This window comes from Amblyomma americanum, chromosome 4 (genome assembly GCF_052857255.1).
Source record: "Amblyomma americanum isolate KBUSLIRL-KWMA chromosome 4, ASM5285725v1, whole genome shotgun sequence".
Taxonomy (NCBI): Eukaryota; Metazoa; Arthropoda; class Arachnida; order Ixodida; family Ixodidae; genus Amblyomma; species Amblyomma americanum.
The window spans coordinates 14953173-14975878 of record NC_135500.1 but is presented as its reverse complement, the minus strand read 5'-3'; the positions used below and the strand labels follow the sequence as shown (position 1 = coordinate 14975878).

General features: G+C 45.9%; 1 protein-coding gene across 14 annotated transcripts in view; it reads right to left on the bottom strand.

Moving 5' to 3' along the window:
• Positions 1 to 22706, bottom strand: part of LOC144127803 (FMRFamide receptor-like) — a 1107197-nt gene that overhangs the window by 726889 nt on the left and 357602 nt on the right. For 13 of the 14 annotated variants that reach the window (XR_013313569.1, XM_077660725.1, XM_077660726.1 and 10 more), the window contains one exon: positions 20113 to 20377. The exons of the other annotated variant lie outside the window; for it this stretch is intronic. The gene's annotated coding sequence lies outside the window, so the exon portion shown is untranslated. The remainder of the gene's footprint in view (positions 1 to 20112; positions 20378 to 22706) is intronic. 14 annotated transcript variants of the gene reach the window in all.

The following is a 22706-nucleotide window of genomic DNA, read 5'->3' as shown; positions in this document are numbered from 1 at the left end:
GGCGCTCCTCGATGTTAGGGATCGGATAAATTTGATCCTTAGTAATGGAATTAAGCCTGCGGTAGTCGACGCAAGGACGAGGTTCCTTGCCCGGTACCTCAACTAAAATCAAAGGGGAGGTATAATCACTCTCACCCGCCTCAATAACACCGAGCTGTAGCATTTTCTTTACCTCAGCCTCCATAATATCGCGCTGGCGGGGTGACACCCGGTACGCCTTGGATCGTACTGGCTCTGGGGAGGTAAGTTCTATATCATGAGTAAGGACACAAGTCCTACCAGGCCTCTCAGAGAACTGACCTTGAAACTCTTGTAAGAGTTTGTGTAGTTCGGTTTTCTGCTCAGCCGACAGCGGTGCTTTAATGATTAAGTCACTAATGACCTGATCAGTGTCTTCCCTGTTCGTCACTGAGCCTAGTCCCGGAAGCTCGACAGGAAGCTCTTCTAACTTTCCCTTGTCGGGCATTTCCTCTCCAGTACCTGGTGCCTTCAACGCTACAGGCTCAATTTTATCCAGTTCTGACGTGCTCAGAATATCAGCTTGCTGCGCCTCCGACCCTTTCTCATTGTTCGACAACGTCGGCCCCGCAACTACCGCCTTTGCAGCGAGCTCCCGAACTCTCGATCTGGTTAAGGCCTGAACGCTAGCCTCACCAAACAAAAGCCCCTTCTCGCGCAGGAGGTGATCGGACCTGTTCGAAAATAGGTACGGGTACTGGGGGGGCAGCATAGATGACACTACGGCCTCCGTCTCAAGTGCTCCGAAAGGTCCTTCAATAAGCACTTTTGCTACGGGCAGACACACGCTATGAGCTTCCAAGGCTTGCTTGATCCATGCGCACTCGCCCGTGAACATATCGGGTTCTACGTAAGAGGGGTGAACTACATCCATTGTAGCTGCGGAATCACGAAGCACTCGGCACTCTTTCCCGTTCACGAGGAAGTCTCGCATGTAAGGCTCGAGAAGCTTCATGTTCTCGTCAGTGCTACATAATGACAAACACACGACTTCTCTTTTTGTTTCTGGACACTGCGCCGAAAAGTGACCCGGCTTCTGGCACGTATAACACACGCGCGCTTGCCTCGCCTCGAACCGCTTTCTGCGTTCGGCTTCGGCTGCCGCCGTCTCCTTACGTTCGGTCGGACTGCTTTCACTCGCATCCGCACTACGCGTGTCCCCCCTTGCTCTCATGGGTGTGAACTTCGGCCTCTCAGACTTGGAGCCAAATTCACCCTTTTGACCGTCCTTAGCTCCGCGAGCCCGACGCGTCACAAACTCCTCGGCTAGCTCGGCGGCTTTAGCCACTGTACTAACGTCTGGCCTATCCAAGACCCAGTACCGCACGTTCTCAGGTAACCGACTATAAAACTGTTCCAGCCCGAAACACTGCAGAATTTTCTCGTGGTCACCAAACGCTTTCTCTTCTTTGAGCCACTCCTGCATGTTTGACATAAGCCTGTAGGCAAACTCTGTATATGACTCATTTCTGCCTTTTTCATTTTCCCGAAACTTCCGACGGAACGCCTCCGCTGACAGCCTGTACTTTTTTAGCAGACTCGATTTCACTTGGTCGAAATCCTCTGCCTCCTCTCTCTTCAAGCGAGCGACTACGTCGGCCGCCTCGCCGGGTAACAAAGTGAGCAAGCGCTGTGGCCACGTTTCCCGAGAGAACCCCTGCTTCTCGCACGTTCGCTCAAAGTTAACCAGGAACAAACCAATGTCCTCTCCAAGCTTAAACGGCCGCATCAGGTCAGTCATTTTGAACGATACCCGTTCTCCTGCACCGTGTGCCTGACTTCCATTACGAGCGCGTTCCATCTCTACCTCGAGACGCTTCATTTCTAAAGCGTGTTGACGGTCGCGCTCTTCTTTCTCTTTCTCTTTTTGTTCTTTACGTTCTCGCTCCTCTTTCTCTTTTTGTTCTTTACGTTCGCGCTCGTCTTTCTCTTTTTGTTCTTTACGTTCGCGCTCCTCTTTCTCTTTTTGTTCTTTACGTTCGCGCTCCTCTTTCTCTTTTTGTTCTTTACGTTCGCGCTCCTCTTTCTCTTTTTGTTCCCTCTCCTCAATGGTCTCAAGGCATTCCGACAGCTCGTCATCCTCAGCCTCCAACTCAAGAATAGCCCTTAGCAGTTCTGGTTTTCTGAGTTTGTCTGAGACATCCAGACCCAACTCTCTTGCAAGCTCCAGCAATTTCGGTTTGCGCAACGACTTCAAATCCATGGCTGCTCCGAATGCTGCTTTCTCTACTGCCTACTATTGTCTTGCCGCAAACTAACCCGGCAGCAACGACAACACAATTACCAGCTCTGTTTCTGACACTAACAAAAGCCTGGCAAAACTCAGAAGAAGAAAGTCCCGCACTCACCAAACCTCGCAGCCACGAATTCAGCGCAGTCGCTCCGCTGCAGGCAACCAGTCATCACACAGGGCTCGTTGCACTGCTCCCGGATGGTCGTTGTGCTGCTCAGCATACAGTTGACCGCATATCTTCGCTGCTGGCCTCCGTTGTCGGGATCTCACCGCTGGCAACCAGTTGTTGCATTTGGGTTGCAAGCCCCAAGGGTAGCGTTGGCCTGGCGGCCTGGGGCAAAGCCGGAAACATCCGAAGGTCCCGGCAAAGGATGAGTCGACTGGCAACAGAACAACTAGTTTATTCTGGCATCGCAAAAGAGCAGCCGGTCAGGGCGGCCACGTTACTCGAAGGAAGAAGTCGAAGGCTCTCGCGTCCGGCGCAGCTGTCTTTTTTTATACCCTCGGAGTCGAGGGCAAGAGGGAACGGCTTGGGAAGAGTCATCCGATACGGCGACGCTTGAACATGTTCAGGCGTGACGGGCGCGTCCGCCAGGCCGGCGCCGGTCAGACCTCCTCGCCTCCCAGTTGAGGGGCTCCTCTCCCCGGCTGCCGCGCTTTGACAAGCGTGGGCAAAACAAGCACACACACACACACGCACGCACGACGACACGTGGCACTGAAACATGCCTGGACGCGCTTGGCGGGAGGCGTCGCGGCGGCGATGAACGAAGCCGCGGCGTCCGTTGCATCCGCGCCGGCTATACCGCGCGTCGTAGGTAGGCGAGACGTAACACTATATTATTGGGCTGCTTTTTCACGGCCGGTGCGACAATATTTCAGTCCACACGAACGACTGTCTGGGTGATAATCGTGAACCGAAAAAAAGCCGGCGATGATCGTTCAATGCCTCGCTCATTTCGAGAATATCGTCGAGTTCCATAGACAGCATCTCTACTGCTGGAATGCCAGCTGCTGGAATGGATTCCAGAGAAGGCAAGCACAGCAGGGGACGGCAGAAAGTCAGGTGGGAGAATGAGATTAAGCAGTTTGCGGCGATAGGCCTGCCGCAGCTGGTACAGGACAGGGTTAATTGGCGAGACATGGGAGAGGCCTTTGCCCTGCAGTGGGAACAGTTAAGCTGATGATGATGATGTATTACTGTGTTAAGCGGTTTTGTGGCTTATGGGTTGCGTGCTACCCTCGCAGCCTGAATGTTTTGATTTCAATGTGCCGCACCTTAGGAAGGATTTTTATTTTTATTTTATACGACGGTGAAGCCGTCTGGGATTTTTGGAGCCACTGGCGCTGGTCAACGCCGACGATAGTTTTCGTTGACAGTGAGTCATATAATGTATCCGCGCTAAAATTGGTATATCTGCCCACCTTAGTTGAGCAGGACAGCGTGAGGACGTTTACAAATGAAGGAGCGAGGAAGTTCACTGGAATCAATGGAACGCGTTTTAAAAAGCACAAAGAACAAATCATGATCTTACCTCTAATAAACAAATAGGGCGAAGATAGCTTCTGTCCATAGAACTACCCTTCTTGTCAGAATAAAGTTTATATTACGAGACGCCTTATACAGCTCGTTCGGTTCTAAAAGCCGTCGACGTCGTAGTAGTTGTAGTAATGGTAGTAGCAGTAGTAGTAGTAGTAGTAGTAGTAGTAGTAGTAGTAGTAGTAGTAGTAGTAGTAGTAGTAGTAGTAGTAGTAGTAGTAGTACTAGTGGTGGTAGTTGTTGTTTGTTGTCGGCACCGCGCGTCGTCAATATTCGGGGGCTGCGTAAAATCAAAGGTCACGCACACTCAATGAATTAAAAAATGGAGTCTAATCCGGGCATCGAATCAGAGCCTTTGGCGTTCAAAACGGGGACGCTTCCAGTATGCCACGACGGCTGTTTTTTTCTTTATTGCACGAAAATAGTGCCAAACAGAAAATTCTAAGCAAGCTTAATTCACAAAACACCAGACCACCGTACCACTGTACAATCCCACTTCCAAAACATGAAGTCCTGCAGGCACACACATTCATCCATATGAGGGAGCCAGCTAGGCGGCTCTTCCCAGGCAGCATATGCTCCCCGCACCAATGCGCATTGCTCACGAAACAAAGATTTCGACGACTGTGGTGATTCGGCGTGGCGGTCCATCATGCGGCTCTTCCAGAGACTAAATAGTCCCAGAAACATAAAGAGATCGTATGGCACGACACAGTTTTTCTCCACAGGCAAAAAACGGATACTGTAGGGTATGATATCAATGTCCTTCTTAATTGTTCATTCTAATGTGTCTCAGAAGAACATAGCATCAATGCGCAGAATCGGCGGCAATGTTTTTGCAGCAGAAGAAATGCACAACCGCCAAACACGTTTAAAACACCGGTATCAAGGAACTCCAGAAAAGGTTGCCGATACAACGGTACAGGAAACAAACACTCTGTAAGTGCCTACTCATCTGCCTCCTGGAGAGGCTGTACAGGTACCCTAAAGAAAATCACACAGTCAGGAAATTGAAGGTGTCAGCAACTTGCTTAAAGAATCCCCATAAAGGCCCCTTATGAGTGTGACCAGTCGGTGCGAATAGGAAAGGCAAATAAGCACTGAGACGCCTGATAAGCACAGCTACTAAAAAGGGTGGTTGGTCGATTTGAAAAACAAAAAAACGCAAAACAATCTCATGCACGAATAAGTGAACAAGGCATATTCCACCAGACTCTAGAAAAAGAATTAGGTTATCACAACGCATGGGTTCGCATTGGGAACGCCATGCGAAGGTAGCAACTATTCTGTGCATCACCTGCACTTTCTTCCTCGCACAGTGGAGAATCTGCAGCACATACACAAAGTTTTTCCAATAAAAAAATGTTTCAGACTTGAGTCCGAGCAAACATTGACAGGTCCTTACTCATACAAGCCTGGGTTTGTTGCCTCATGGAGATTATCTGTGAATCCTAGTAGGCTCCACTGTAGCGAATTTTTGAAGAGGAATCCCTAGGTACTGAAGGATCCCGCAGTCCCAGCTTATGCCACCAAAATGACTTGGCGTTGTACCCCATTGACCGAACCAAAACACCTTGGGTTTATCTAATTTAAGAGCCGCACCTCATATCTCACAAAACTGTTCAGTCAAATGTAATGCCTCAAGCACAATCTTTTTGTAAGAACAAAAGAGGGCGACATCATCTGCATAGGCCAACATCTTAATTCCACTTTGCGCCTGGGAGAAAAAACGGATAGTTCCGATGTTAGTAATACTGAGGCAAAGGGGTTCAAGATATAGGGCAAACAACAAAGGCGATAATGAACAGTCTTGGAAAACAGATAATTTCAATGGAATCGGTTTGGTTAGCTCTTGGTTAACAATTAGCCTTGTACAGGACTCCTTATAGCACAGCCTTATGCGCCTAGACAGAACATCTCCAATATTTGCATGCTGTAAGACCGCGAAAAAGAAAACGTGACGAACTTTATCAAATGCCACAGCAAGACCAATCTGTATTAGAGCTACTTGTCCAGACTCATCTGATACTGTCTCCAATACTGAACGTGCAATATGAGCATGTGTTTGGATGCTGCGGCTTCTGATACGGCAGACATGATGCGTATCTATTAAGGAAGCGACAACTGGCTGCAGATGATTGCAAAGAACGTTAGCAAAAAGTTTGTAATGTACATTACAGAGCGAAATTCGCCACGGCGGCCCGATATTCGAACACGAATAAAGGCGCGTCTAGTGAATGCACGGGTTTTTATAAATGTATCTCCGAGATCTATACTTATGAGTGCATGAGTAATAATGAGCATGTAAATTACAGATATCGGTATTAAGCGAGTACGATGAGTTTCCAATAAATTTCCTCCGTGCTTGGCATGTACTCGTAGCGCTATCGTGTGGCAGGCACTGAAACCTCCCTTCGCCATGCACGGCGCTGGGCCGGCAGATGGCGTGCGCGTAGGCAACCTTTCCGAGTCGTAGTAGTGTCGTTCGTTTCTGAACAGGTGTGACGAATCCGCGGCTGTCTACGTACTGCTAGTATGGAGCAGCGTCTGTATTGTTTTCAGAGGCCTCCTAAATACTCCGTGCGATTTCTCCAACAGGCAAGGCGATGGCGTTCCATGGACTCCCTGGCAGCGTTGCAACACGCCGTCGCGTTCCACTGTTAAAGGCGAAGCTTGAGCGTACTGTTGCGACTTTGAGGTAGTCCCGTAGCGCTCGCCACCCGTTTTGTGACAGAGCGTCGCCAGCTCTCAGTCGGTAGCGAAGACTCGAGTCAGGCGTCGGTGAGAACAACGAAAGGGTTTTGTACATTACGTACAGAGCATTATACAGGACGAGAGCGGCACAGGGGCCGAGAGCTAGCAGCAAACGCGACTGTTCTCGCACGGTGACGTCCGGCGAGGCTCCAACGCGTCACACATCACACTCCACTCGGGAGCGGCACACTCAGAACGGGCTCGCAAGAGCGGAGTCCGGAGTCTGTCCAGGCGGCAGCGTTGGGGCTTATATAACCCCGAGAAACAGTCGTCACACAAACGGACGAATAAAAAGCGAGCACTTCACAGCCGTCCGAGAGGTCCAACCAGCGACCGCGCTGGCCACCCGCTTCAAGTTTGCCGCGCGCGGTGTCTCCCAGGGGGAAAGGGGAACCGGCGCTTGGCTGTCTAGCAATGTTGCAACACGTTTGGACATGTTGCTCGCCGATGCTTCTCCATAGAGCGCTGCAGCCTGGCGGTGCAGAATCAGATTGTCAAGGGAGCGTTAAGGCGCTGTTGCCTTGGGGCGCAGCACCGGGCTTGTTCAAGGGCGTTCGCAGGAGAAATTGTGCGTCTTGAAAATGCGGAGTCCGGGCTGGTTGTCCGGGCACAACAGTACCTCCAATTATTATCTTTTTTTCTGTCTCTATCATATCTATACTCGTTTTAATCTTCCTGATATTTGCAGCTCACATTTTTTGGTGTTTATTACTGTTTGTACTCAGTGCACCACACGTTTTAGGCTTGGCTCGAGTCCTTTCTGCTTGTTACCGCTGAGAATTTTTGCTTCCTCTTGTCTTTTTGCTGGGCACCAGCCTCACATCAACAGGAGCACTTGTCTCTGTGACGCCTTTTAAATCGAAAGCTTTGCTACGGCGTGTTCCTCGAGTTTTGCTTACCGAGCAAATTTGACCTTCAGCGACCTTCATTCAACTCCTGGCGTGTGAAGCTGTGCAGAAACCGATGAAGAGCAGGAGCTTCGAAAGCATGAAGGAAAGAAGCATGACTGGCCCCCTGCGAAAGAGGACACACCAGTCGCGCTTCAAGCTGCGTGGCGGCAGTGACAAATGTGCGCTGCATGCGTTTGCATTGACAACGTTGTGGCAGAAACGCGCAACTGAAACTATAGGCCGTCTGTCCTTCCCCACAGGCAGTACCTCCCACCCCAATCCCACTCATTCTTCCTGGGAGGCTGCTTTACGGACCTCTCAGCCCACCGGCCAGAAATGGCTGGTGGATCGGGCTTTATGTGAAGCACAAGCCCGTGGACTACTGTATCAGTAGGGGACCACTCTGGAAGATTTTTTTCTCGTCTAATAAATGTTGTTTCCATCCATGTTATAGGCTCTCAGCGTTCATTGTGTTTATTGGCGCTGGCGTTGACAACTTTTTTAATTGGTTTTTTGGGGAAAGGAAATGGCGCAGTGTCTGTCTCATATATCGGCGGACACATGAACCACGCCGTGAAGTAAGGGATAGACGAGAGAGTGAAATAAGAAAGGAAGGAAGAGGTGCCGTAGTGGAGGGCTCCGGAATAATTTCGACCACCTGGGGATTTTTAACGTGCACTGACATCGCACAGCACACGGGCGCCTTAGCGTTTTGCCTCCATAAAAACGCAGCCGCCGCGGTCGGGTTCGAGCCCGGGAACTCCGGATCAGTAGCCGAGCGCCCTAACCACTGAGCCACTGCGGTGGGTAACATGAAAATTGGTTTTTGGAGAAAGGAAATGGCGCAGTATCTGTCTCATTTATCGGCGGACACCTGAACCACACCGTAAAGGAATGTATAAAGGAGGGAGTGAAAGAAGAAAGGAAGAGGTGCCGTAGTGGATGGCTCCGGAACAATTTCGACCAGCTGGGCATCTTTAACGTGCACTGACATCGCACAGCACACGGGCGACTTTGCGTTTCGCCTCCATCGAAGCGCAGCCGCCTCGAGTGGGTTCGAACCCGGGAACTCCGGATCAGTAGCCGAGCGCTCTAACCACTGAGCCACCGCGGCGGGTAACATGAAAATTGGTTTTTGGAGAAAGGAAATGGCGCAGTATCTGTCTCATTTATCGGCGGACACCTGAACCGCGCCGTAAAGGAATGTATAAAGGAGGGAGTGAAAGAAGAAAGGAAGAGGTGCCGTAGTGGATGGCTCCGGAACAATTTCGACCAGCTGGACATCTTTAACGTGCACTGACATCGCACAGCACACGGGCGCCTTTGCGTTTCGCCTCCATCGAAGCGCAGCCACCTCGAGTGGGTTCGAACCCGGGAACTCCGGATCAGTAGCCGAGCGCCCTGACCACTGAGCCGCTGCAGCGGGCACATCTTTAAAGATTTTAAGGCACAAGCCTTACTTGCCTCATGAGTCCGCCGGAAGTGTACGTTCGCAGGAAGTGCCCGCCTCACCTCTAAATCAAATGATGTCATCAAAGCTAAAATATATGAAATAAACATAAAACAGAACAAAAAACAAAACCAATAACAATGAATGAACAAATAAATAAAAAAGAATAAAATTGGAAATAAAAATAAATGTGATACATATATATTATAACAAAGAAAAAAATACATGACAACCATAAAACAAAACCAAACTAAAATAAGATTAGAATAATTTAAAATAACAATAACAATAAAAATGAATATAAAAATGACAATAAAAATAGAAATCAATCAATAATAAAATAAAAATTAAACTACAGAAAAAATTGCTATGGGTACTGGTATCGTGCAAAAAAACCCCACGTTTTATGAAGTTTTATGCTTTCGCACTCATGCACGTAGGTAGATTTAAGTGCCCTCAGAAATTTGTTGAGGAAAGAGGAGCGCATACTGGCTCCCAGGGTGAGTGGACGCCTCAATCGCGCTTTGAGATACGTGGCCGTGGTGAGAGAGAGATGTGGGCTGCATGCATTAGTGCTGACAACTTTGTGGCAGACACGCAGCATTGTAGCAATAGGCCGCAGCGTTCATGGCGTGATCAACCTGTGTCGATGAACCATTAATTTAACTGCCACCTTCCAGGGTGGCAGCGTGAATGCGCTGCCTATCGAGTGTGCGGAACGCACTCAACGTTACAGACGCCAAGCCGCGTCTAGTTGCCCGATGCACCACAGCTGTTTCTCTCTAACCAGATTCAGCAGTAGTTAAACCACAGCTAATTTTTTCTCAAATCTCATTCATCGTGATGCTGACGTTCCCATTTACCACTATGCAAAACCAAGCACACTGGCTCGCAAGTCCAATATACAGACGAATCCCCTCCGCTCTCGACTACCCCTCTCTCGAAAAGCAGATAACAAGCAACAGATACACCCGGCAACAAGAAGCTCTCGCCACATTGGTGAGAGCTTCTAGATCCCAGCCCAGTAGGGCCATGATCAGCTACCTGCCAACCGCGCACCTTTTACCTGTTCTTGCTGTTGCGACTGCACGGGCCTGCCCACTGGCTCAAGCTGAGCCAGAATCGTTGTCACGTGCACACAGTGGGATAGTTAAAAGAGATGTGACAGGAAAGAAAAGACGCGCGTCGCGGCAACCGCGTCATCTGAAGCGACAACGACGGTTTAGCAACAGACACCCCCGGAGATCCTAGCCACGTAGGGCCAGGAAGCCGCCCCCCCCCCCCCCCCCTTCAGCCAGCCCTGCAGACAGACCTCCCTACCGCGCACCTTTAGACTCGGCGGCCAAGTCTCATCAGTTCCTAGGTGTCTTTGGGTGACAGGCCAGTCACGTGCACAACACGTGATGGAAACTTCCATCGCGCGCTCCGATGGCCAGTTCACATTGAGGCGTGTCCGAGATGGCACCTTAACTGACGAATGATGCGGCGCCATCGGGCGGTCGCTCCGCTGTGAGGACAACGGCTCGACCGGCTGATGACGTCTCTTACTGCCCTACAGGCCCGGCCGTAACAGCCGTCACGGCTGGCGCCGAGCTGGGTTAACTGGAGGGATATGGGCCTTTGTCCTGCAGTGGGCATAGTGCGGCTGACGGCGATGATGTTTAGATGACGGTACATGACGCAGAAGCGATAGCTATATATGTAGATAACGTTTTGTGAGTTATAGCAGTTTGAACAATTGCGGTAAATTTTTATACAAATAGCTTTAAAAAATGGGGGGGGGGGGGGTACAGTAATAAACTGAAGGATTCCTTTCGGTTTTGTGCAATATATTTTACGATTGTTCAATATGCATTATGGACGGGCGAAGTGTTTCCTAGCCTCCAATCTTCCGTTCTTGTTATCTCGTCGATTCGGAATGCTTCCGTTGAATCGTTTCTGTTTGGGGTACTGTGTGAGGTTATGTTTCTGTTCCGGATCAGTTTAGCCACACTGTTTCTAAGGCGGCTCAACTGCACCTAAGCAAAGAACTCACAGCAGCTGCGCAACGCTTTGCTTCTCCACAGTTAGGTATCATCAATAAGCATTGAGATTTGACTGGGACTGCCACGAAAAAGAACTAGCCTGCCTTGAGCGGCCGCAGTTCGGCCCTCGCGGGTCTCCATAGACGCTTGGTATTCGCCACTTCGGCACTTCGCTCTGTTCCTTTCTGCGAATTAAAACGGAATAGGAGACTTGTTCAATTTTTAAATACCTGAAACGTTATGATTCAACATAAGACAATGCACAATACTTATAATATATAAGCAATACCAATTACGACAACGCAAAGAATCAGTGATGATGAGGGCATACATAAAATCGATAGTGAGCAACAAATTACTGATTGGTAAGTGTCACAGAAAGGTGCTTTTATACGAAAAAAGTACTTGCAGTGGAATAAAGGAAAAGTTATATCTGCTTCTGCCAGTATTCGCAGACTAAACAAGTTAGTGCCACATAGGAAACTAATAAAAGATGGCAGATCAACTCTTTTCTATTCCATCGAGGATGGGTCATCTAGGAGTATAATGAATAATACTTGCTTACGTTAAAGAACCATGTTTATCAACGAGCGGCAAGGCTGAGAAATACGAGGCATTCAAGAAAACACGTCACAGCTTATATGAGAAGCTGAAAGCTACAGGTAAAAACTAGATACATGAGTTACGGACAGAAAAAGAACGCACTTATCTTAGCTAGCCGAGAGAATCAGGCCTAATAATTATATCGATGCTTCAAAAGTAACAAACACGCTGTAGGCGTTCCGGTCCTATGACATTGCAGTGATAGAAAATAGCCGTGATAGCAGATGTTACCAGCTGACAGCAGAAATGGTGATTTTTCAGAAGATATTGTCACTCAGTTTTCTAAACTTGTCACCTGGCACCAGTACCTGAAGCAGTTAGATGGCATCTTTACAATTATCACTAGAGCTGCCTTAATTCCGCGCGGCTATATACTATCTAATACTCTGTTGCAGGCTCTGAAGCATTCCGGGCATCAAACCACGAAGTCATCACTTTCGATGCCAGTACATTCGCAAACCCCACTTTTGAGTTGCACTGCAGCGTCACAGAGTATTCTCATCGTGCTTTCATTAGGCACATGGTCTGTGGTCCTGTTAACTATCCTTAGCCATGGTGGATAACTCCTACTGCTCTCCTACACCACCGGGACCGCTATATCGCCTCTGTCGAAGTGCACAGCGGTAATACTGAAAAATACCAAAGGACGGTTCGCTCCTTTCTCTGCAATGTGTGTAGTGTTCGCCCAAATTTAGGACCTGTTTTTGGCTGTATTTCATTGGAGAATTTCTGTGCCGTAAACGCTAGAAGCTAATCATTTCCAGAGACGCTTCTCGTCTGAAAGTGTAAAAAAAAGATAATAAAGAGGAACACGTGAATAGGAAGGCCAGCACGCAGCCGTGAATAGAGAAGCAGCCGATATCCGAAGCGACACAGAGCCGCAATGCACAGAAAACGCACCGAACAGAACAGAGTGGTATATTTCAGCTCCGTTATTGCACTACTTTGAGTTAAGGTGTCAAAGGTACATGAACAATAACAAATAAAATATATTCTGAAGGCATCACTTGGCGGAAAGAAAAGAGCAGTTTTCTTTTGCACTGTGTTAAGAGATACTCAGCAAAAAAATAAAAAAATAAATTAAACTGATGCTTTTGATTTCAAACGAAACACCACAAAGTTTGCGCCACTACGGAGCGAAAAGCCTCTCCAAGTTGAAAAAAGGTCTGCGCTCCTGTGTTGCGCAAACCACAACTTTCAGATAATAAGTGCGTGTTCTCGGGGGCAAAGCAACGGTAATAAAACAACATACTAGACGCGTATCTTTGTACCGTGGTCAGTGGGCCAAACACACTTCCAAACAAAGCCGGCGCTGAGCAAACAGAGTGGGACGACAAAGGAGCAGCGGCGAGCCCGATGGAGGCGAAGCGGTTGGATCAACAGAGTTCGAATAAATGGTCTGGGAGCGGAAGGCAATTCACCGTGAGTAAACAACTGCGCCGCCATCAGGCGTCGCTGCAAGAATATCGCATTCTTCGTAGGCGGCCAATGGACGCGGAGTAATTTGCGGCCGCTGCACACAAACAGTGAGCATTTCTCGCCAGATTTCTGATGAAAGTAGCCGCTTCGAGTCCATAAATAGTTGTGATGCCATTGGGAAAAGCGGGTGCTGAATTATCTGTTTCGCCTTCAAAGAAGGGCTTCCTTGTGGCATTCTAATTCGATTACTTGAAATCGTCCGTGCGAGCGCCTTCGTTAGCGCCACGGTGCCGTTGCTGCTGCCGTTGTGTTCTTGTGCTTATTTATATCATAGATCTTATTGCGTGTTGTTCTTGCCGCATTTCTGGACTTCTTTTATTTCTTGTGCCCCGTGTAATATACGGATTAGGCTATCTTTGTATTCCATGTCTTTTTTTTTGTTAGATATAATTCACATAATGAGTGTAGTTCTGTCCTTTTTTTTCGTCTTTACAATTTTTGTATTCTACGATCAGTCATGCGTCTATTGGCAATATGTAATCGCACATTACTTTGAATTTCTTGACGTTGACAAAGTTCTTTTTTTTTTGTTTTGGACATTAAACTAGCCGATGGCTGTAGGTCCAAGCAGTGTTTGAAATTCTGTGCAAAAAGTAAAAATAGTAAAGAAACAAAAAAGTTAGTTTCTCTTTACACGTGCCTGTTTTTTTGCACATTTTTATTATATTCGCTTTGCATATATTCCATTACACTCCTACTTGGACAAAATGTATTGATTTCACAGAAAATGCCTACAGCTGATTTGATTCGTGTATTTTTAACTGCAGTGGGACTCTTGATACAGTGGTAACCGCCAGTCGTAGTGGCAACCGATGGTCCTTAAGGGTATGGATTCGAAGAGAAGGCAAGCGTAGCAGAATGGTAGAAAATTAGGTGCGTGGATGAGTCTGCGGGGATAATCCGGCTGCGGCTGGCGCCAGGACAGGGTTAACTGGAGGGGAATGGGAGAGGCGTTTGCCCTGCAGTGGGCGTCATCAGGCTGATGATGATGATGAGTTGAGATTGGTTGCACAAAGGTGCAGTATGTTAGTAATTTTACGCAAGCAGGGGCAATCGAAGGTTGCGGCTGTTAGCACAATCGGTTAGTTTCGTTAAGTGATCGAGTCATGAAAAGCCGTCGGATAAATAATTGCAAAGTATTTGCAAGTGGTTACAGAGCTGTGGTGAGATCCAGAAAAAGTGCATTTCCGGATCCAATGGGCCTGTCTGTAATGCAAGGTGGAAGAGGTGATATCTTAATGTTTAGCGGCATCAAACGTTTTTCACGCCAGGAGATGATGTATCAAGATCGCGATGGAACGCCTTACCTTTGGTTATGTTGTAAACAGGGCGATAGATCACGCAGTCTGATACGAACTAACGCACGTTATAGGAGATGTAATTGAAAATATAACTGTTACTAATTAACAACAGAAGAGGACCCCGAGCTGTGGTACTTGGAAGGCCTGGAATAACGAAGATAAGGAGCATGAGACGTTATAAGTGAATACGAATTGTTGATTGTCGGTTGAGAAGTCTCGCATCCGACCAAAAATAAGTCATTGGAGGGCAGGGATGAAAGATACCCCTACACGGCCTCACCCGATTCATACATCACCATGCCCGCGGCATTCATCGGCTATGACTATCATCTTCATAAAGTCCGCAATAAAATTACAATAAGAAAGGGTGTCAGGCAGGAACACAGGACGTCGCCAGTGCTATTCTCCGCTTGTACACAGGAGGTGTTCCGAGGGCTGGATTGGGAGTGGAGAATGCCTAAGTATTTTGCGATTCGCTAATGACATTCAGTGCGACAAGCTGAAGGAATATCGCATTGTTATTATGAGTGCATACGTATTTACTTTCGTTAGAGAAAGTTGCACAAGTGCTAGAGATAAGAACCGTAATGTTTAGATCCGCAGCCATTTATGTGGTAGATAGTGTCAAGGTGTTAGGGGTATATTTTACTTCAACTTTACAAAGGAATGATCATGTAAACAGTCTAATAAGCAGACTGAGCTGCATAACTGGAATTTTAAATCGCAACCGCTGTGCTCTTCCAAAAAAACTAATGGTTTACAACGTTCTTTTTGTCTCCCACCTAAACTACTCTCATTTAGTCTGGGGAACAACAATAAAAAAAAACCTACTGAAGCTTGAAAGGCTACAGAAAAAAATGGTACGAGTTACACTTAGGAGAGCAGAAAGTTGGGCTAGTTGGTTTCACTATTTATTCGAGCATTGTCTGGAATAAACCTTCAGCTGTGAGTAGCGCTCGTCTTTGTCTCGCTTGTCCTCGCTGTTCCGCGCCAACTTCTTCAGTATGGTACGAATAATTGAGAACGCTGAATACACAGCACCATCTTCACATATCTTTGCTTCGCTTAATTTATTGAAAGTAAGAAATATATACGAATACAAATTATGCAGGCAGTATCGTTTAAGTGTCCTTCGAGAGAGTACAGGTTTTACGGAAATGGCAGAATTAAGACCCAATTATACCACCTACAGCACCAGAACTCCAGAACGATGGAACGTTCCAAAATGTCGCACTGCCTATGGGCAACAAACACTCCGGTATAATCTTTCGTGATTATTGAATGCTGTAGACAGAGAAGGTACTGATGTACTCAATGTGTATCTTCCAAATATGGACAAATATTTTGCTGCTCATACTCATGCTCAAACGGCCGTTTGTGCATGGACACCAAGGTCTATCTTCATGCTCAATTACATTGTTTTATTTTTGAAAGAAGTTTTCCAGGTGTCCAAACACAGTGGTCTATTAAAACTCTTATTTATGCTTATTTTATTGTCCTATTCGATATAGTAATCTTTTCCTTCTCTCTTTGCAAAAAAAATGTGACATTGCATCTTTGTCTATTGTCCCACTCTGCTGCTGTGTACACTGTAAGGGGCGGAGTATTTCTCAAGCCGCAAATGTACGGCTTTTCCCTGCACCTCCTTCCACTTCTTTGTGGAGAATAAAACTTGTATGTATGTATGTATGTATGTATGTATGTATGTATGTATGTATGTATGTATGTATGTATGTATGTATGTATGTATGTATGTATGTATGTATGTATGTATGTATGTATGTATGTATGTATGTATGTATGTATGTATGTATGTATGTATGTATGTATGTATGTATGTATGTATGTATGTATGCATGCATGCATGCATGCATGTATGTATGTATGTATGTATGTATGTATGTATGTATGTATGTATGTATGTATGTATGTATGTATGTATGTATGTATGTATGTATGTATGTATGCATGCATGCATGTATGTATGTATGTATGTATGTATGTATGTATGTATGTATGTATGTATGTATGTATGTATGTATGTATGTATGTATGTATGTATGTATGTATGTATGTATGTATGTATGTATGTATGTTGTGGAAAACACTCTAACGCGTCAGCTGGACAAATACCTCAGTAACGTTTGTTGCTGAGCTACTTGGATATGGATGTTACACTTCAAGAAATAAGGCGCTAGAAGCCGCACGAGACAAGACAGGACGACGATACAGGCGCCAACTTCCAACTATTTATTCGAAGAACGAGGTACTACATGCATTTACACAACACAGAAGCGCCCATATTCACTTCTTTCGTGCTTATCAGAAGCCGCCACTTATCGAACCGCACTGACGTGCTGGCTAGTGCAGTATTTAAAAACTAGGCCGTGGCCTACTTCTTGCACACGAGCTAGCAACTAGAAAGGAGCTGCAATTTTCAGACTGAAGACGCGTTCCGGGTGGATCACTCATGCTGGTGCTGCTTCCCACGAAGCAGCAAGGAACTATTTGCCTTCGACTTGGCGCATTCGAAAATTGTGAAGCGGGCGATCGCATCTTAATGCTTATTGTCTGCGCTCCCCAAATCCTGTCAGCACCAAGTGGAGGCTGGTTTGAATAATCAGGTTGGCCGACTTTTGGCCGCTGGCATCCCTTCGGTGGTGTTAACTGCAGTAGCCGAATTCCTCCTCCAGAAAACGAAGCGCAGCACACCACCAATGAGTTCTGAAGAGGGACGCACCACGCTCAAGCCTGGAGTTATGCCGTATGTGCACCGAGTGTCGCACAGCCTAAAGAAAGTTGCGAATAGGCACAAGGTACCTTGGGTGTTTTCAGCCCCGAATAGGCTGTTGAAATTGATACCTCGCATCTGCGGGGCGGAAGTGCCCGACTGCAAGACAAAACATGAGACGTCGGCTGCGTGGTCGGCGTGGCCTACGAGATCCCCCTGAGTTGTGGAATGTCCTCTATAGGACAAACAGGGCGGTGCATTAATGACCTCTTTAGAGAGCATGGCAAAATGTAGAAAATGGGGGAAAATGTACTAATTTGGTCCAGCACATTGACACGCGTAAGTGCGAGGCACGACTCGAGGGAGCGGTGACTCTACGCACGAGCAAGAACGAAAAGGCGAGGGTTTCGCTTGAGGCGTTTCACATCAAGAAAAAAGCTGATATGTGCGTAGGCGATCCGTCAGCTAAACTGTATTTGGCGGACTTTGATTTTCTGCGCCAACAGGTCAGTGTCGTTCGGTAAGTGGCGGCTTCTGAGAAGCACCGAAATAAGTGAATGTGGGCGTTTCCGCGATTTGTAAATGCATGCACCTCGTTCTCCGAATAAACAGTTGGAAGTTGGCGCCTGTATCGCCATCCTGTCTTGTCTCGTGCGGTTTCTAGCGCCTTATTTCTTGATGTGTAAAAGACAAATACCTGATAACTCTTTGATGTCAATTTTGTAACTTCGACATATGCGTACAGGATTGACGGCGATTTAAGCAAGTGTTCGATCTCGATCGCAGTAGACTCTGTTAACGGCAGCCAATATCAAGGAAAGATGAGTAATAAGCTGTGCGCGCATGTCGCTACTTCTTTTATATCTTACTGTGATGCTTTTTCAATGCGACAAGGTCATCGGCTAACCGCGTATGAAGAAAATTTTGGTACAGCTGGTCCCGCATTTTTATTTTATTGCGTAATTCAGGTGTAGTGAATGGTTTTCTGTTCTTTGTTTTTACTTTTCCTGTGTGTGATCACTGTGGCAAGCCTGACTGGCATCCGTAAGGTTAGTGATCACGTCCCATGCTACTGAGAGGAGGGCGTCACGAAAAGACTTCAGAGTTTTGTCTGTACTTAGCTGGTACAACATTGGCTGGAATTGTTTCCTTCTTGACCCGCTTGTTTCTGCATGCAGAAACATCTGCAAAGGACCGCTCGCAGAACATTATAAATCTCTATGTTTAATTTCTGACTGCAAGGAATTATTGATAAATAAGCCCAGAGTAGACTGGCCTTCAGGTGTAACCATAATTGATGTATTAATTAAATTGAGAAAACATTTGGATAATAAAACCATCTTGAAACCATCCTGATGATGGAATACTTCTATTCCTGTCAATGCTGAAATCTCCACCAGCTGCTAACTGTTTGAAAATATTTAAACAAAAAATGTATGGAATTGATCGTAAATCCACAGAAAGGCAGACATATCACCTGTCCGAAATGGATAACAGACGGGAAATACATGCTTATAAGTGCACAGTGACATCTCATAGAGTGGGTCAAATTGCAATATAAAAATAGAGGATTCGACATTAAACGTTACGCGTAATCAGGAATGCTACTCCAACCAGTCGAGAGTGCGGCTTGTTTAAATAGAGGGCACTATAATTAACCAAAAAAAAAACCATATTCATTAGTCTTCTATGCTCCAGTTAGCATGACAGCAAAAATTGAAAAAAAAAATTTAGTAAACAGCTTCGCTAAGTACGACATCTTGTTTCTCACAGAACGCGTATGCAGGTAAATAAACTTTAGGTCCGCTGTATGAATTGCTGCTAACACTTTCAGATGCATTATTAGGGAAGTCAAACCTCATTTCATTATACGTCCTTCAGTTATTGCAACAAATTCCACTATTACAGCTCTTCAAGTTCGCGCTTATATTCAATGTGAACAGATTAGTTCCCTGGCTCTTTCAAACGAGGATCTTGCCGTTGGCGTACTGGGCAAAGTAGTAATCTCATTTTTTTTTTTGCTATTTCGTTCGCAGACTATAGAAGCGCGCTATTGCGCAGAGTCAAGTTTTTCAGGAAGAAAATTCTTGGCGTGTCGCTCCAAAAGGCGATCTTTTTCTTAAGGGACGTGTGTGTGGTTCCTTGCATTATAAAGCGGATAATTCTTTGCATGTGGCCTTACCTAGCTTGCAGCCTATGTACGGATGCTATGTCAGCCTCTGCAAGCTGAGGTACCTGGATCTTACCAGCGACTTCATTAAAAGAGGATGCCCTGTTTTCACTCCCTACAACAGAGATTTCGTAGCCTTCTAGGTTCGGACGTGTACTTCGGAACTTAAGATCATTCGCCTTTCGTTGCACGTTGGATTCTACACATGCATGCACCTTTTCTCTTTCTTCATGTTCTTCAGTACAGTATGCTGGGCGTGTTGGTTTTTTAACTTCCATATCTACAGTGCTAAGACGGGAGAGAAGGAACACACACGTGTTCCTTCTGACCCGTCTTTAGGGCTGCATAGATAAGGAAGGTCTTCATGCTGTGTAATTTTTTTTCTTAGCCCTTTCATTAAAGTATTCTGCATAAAGATACTTTCCTCAAAATTATCGAATATTTGCAACATGAATTGAACCGCCTGTTCTATGTTATTCAGTTTTTCTACAAGAGCCCGCAGGCCCTCAAGTTTTCTGTAGATTGCCGCAAAAACTAAAGTCACGTCAACTTCAACGTCATGCGATTAGCCCGCGTTCCCATGTTCTTACATGTCACGCACCGTCAGGCCATTTCTGCCGCCTCCAATTTGGGTTTTAAAGAATTTTCTTTGAAACCAGCACTCTTCCCGAAGTGGTACGTGCATAACACTCGATGCATTTCACAGACTCCTCATCCTCCACAAGCAGCTGGCACGATAAGCAAGTGTCAGACATAGAGTTTAAAAGGCAAAAACAGGCAAGGACAAAAACAAATAGCAACTAGAGCAGTTGTAAAGCAGCTACTTGCTAACTCTAGTGCATGATTCTATAGCAGTGGCAGCAGATGTAGTGTAAAAAAAAACCGAAGCAGTATAAAGAGAATGCCGAGAATTACTAACCTGCAACAAGAGACTTCGAGGATCACATGTGCTTCCAGGTGTTGGCGCCGCTGCCAAATGAGCACCCACTGGTAAATGTCCCACTATATCAGACTCCGATGCGTCGAACTGCGCGTGCGTAGACAGTGTCCGTTACATTCGCGTCGCCAGAAGCAGAATACAGCTGGGCCTGAGGGCTTCGTTCACAATAAGGGCGGCCGCAGGAAAGCAGGAGGTCCGAATGTGCAGAGGCCGAGTCGGAAACAGCACGGCTCCGATGCAGCAACTGCAGAATCAGAGGTTGAGGATCAAACCTATTTTCTCTGCTGCCACCGCTGCCAAACAGAAAATAGTCGTCAACTTCACACTGAGCAAAAAAGTGGCGCATAAGGCATCTGAGTGACATATCCTACCTGGACCATAAGAAGTCTGCAGTATTGTGTAAATAAATATAATGTATTTGACATCAACCGAGGTATAGACAAACATAGTTTAGAAAATTCAATACCTGCATGTGCTGTGCGACACAGGTTGAACGGGTAAAGACAGACAAGGAAAAGAGCCCCACATCCCGACACCCTATCTCATGAGAGCGCTTTTCAGGCCTGTTCACTACTGAACAACAGGCGCTTCACCTGAAAAGAATCATAATTTTCTTTTGTGCAATCTATGGAAGATGAATTAGTTACGTAAAATGCCTCGCACTTGGCAGATATTCGTATTGCCTGCATTTCACACACATAATCCAATGTTTGAACAGACAAAAATGTAAACACATATAACTAATTGTTCACACTAGCTTTCACTTTAAGCTCTGCACTGTTTAGAGCTTGAATTTAATTTAATTTTGAAATCGATGCAGTTTAAGGCCAAAATGTGTTCTTTTTCTCGGGCTATTTATTTATTTATTTATTTATTTATTTATTTATTATCAAATACTGCAGGCAGCAGTGCTAACCAGGCAGGAGAGGGTTACAAAAGTTATGTTTTGCAAAGAGCGTTCAAAGGTATTAATGTTAGCACATTCAACAATCGAAGCAGGCAGGCGATTCCATTCTGCGATTGCGCATGGGAAAACAGATTTTTTGAACTGCTTAGTCCTCGCATTGTATGGCCTTATCACTTTTGTGTGGTTCAGCCTTGATGATCTTTGTGGTGAAGAAAGTAAATAGGAATCACGTGGAAATCCTGTTTTGTTGTGATAAAGTAAGTGCAAAAATTTTAACCTGGAAATCTCTCTGCTCACCTGGAGCGGTTCCATCTTATGCTGCCTCAACATATTAGTAACGGAAGAACGTTTCCGCTGATCGGATGAGACGAACCTGGCTGCATGACGTTGGATGCGTTACGACTGCTCGATGTTTTTTACGTGGTAAGGATCCCAAACGAAAGAGGCGTACTCTAGGAATGGTAGAATCATAGTGCGATATGCTACAAGTTTTACCCTGGATGGGGACCCTTTTAATTTCTTGCGTAGGTAGCTTAATTTCCTGTACGATATCGAGCATATGCCATAGAGACGCATATGCCATTTAAGATTGGTAGTAATTGTCAGGCCTAGATATTTAATGGATGTGACTGTATTTATGCATTCATCTCAAATTTTGTAAACATAATGTAGGGGGTGTTTCTTAGTTGTAATTCTCATTTACGCGGTTTTAGACAAATTGATTTTCATCGCCCTTGGTTCACACCAGACCACGAGTTTACATAAATTAGTATTCAGTAGTCGCTGACAGGAAGAATTCTTGATGACGGAATAAATGACACAATCATCGGCAAACAATTTTACAAATATTCCTTCATCAACATTTTGAGCAATATCATTAATATATATGAGGAACAAAAGCTGTCCCAGCACTGATCCCTGCGGTACACCGGACCGAACATGCAGACAATCAGACCTTATTCCACCACATTCAACAAACTGTCTGCGATTCTGTAGGTACGCTTGCAACCAACTCATAAGAATGTCCGGCATCCCGATTTCTTTTAGCCTCTCAATAAGCAAGATGTGCGGCACACAATCAAATGCCTTAGATAAATAGATCTACTTGTTCACGATTATCAATGGCCAGAGAAAAGTCATGAATTACGGCTAATAGCTGAGTTGTAGTGGACACGTTTTTACGGAACCCATGCTGGAATTCGACAAAGAAGTTGACCGATTCAAGATAGTTGGATATATGATGAGCGATTATGTGCTCAAGCAACTTGCAACACGTACATACAAGTGAAATAGGCCGGCAGTTTCCAGCATTTAACTTTTCAGCGGACTTAAGGACTGGCACTATTCTTGCACGATAGCAAGCGGGCGAGCTGGTAATACATATTTAAAAACTAACGGCGCGGAAAAAGGGGACTTCAAGGGTAGAAGACAGCGCTTGTCCTTTGTTTTCTACACTGTAAGTCCCCCTTTTCTGCGCTGTTATTTTTTTAACTATCCTTGCGACTAATCAGTCACTAGGCAGGCAACTGTGATCTAGTGAAGCATTAACAATCACGTAAAGGTAGTAGGAAATACCCTCGGAGTAGCGATGGAGAAAAACATTAGGAATGCCATCGGCGCCATTTGACTTTTTTGTTTTTATATTTAGTAAGAGTGCATGTATGCC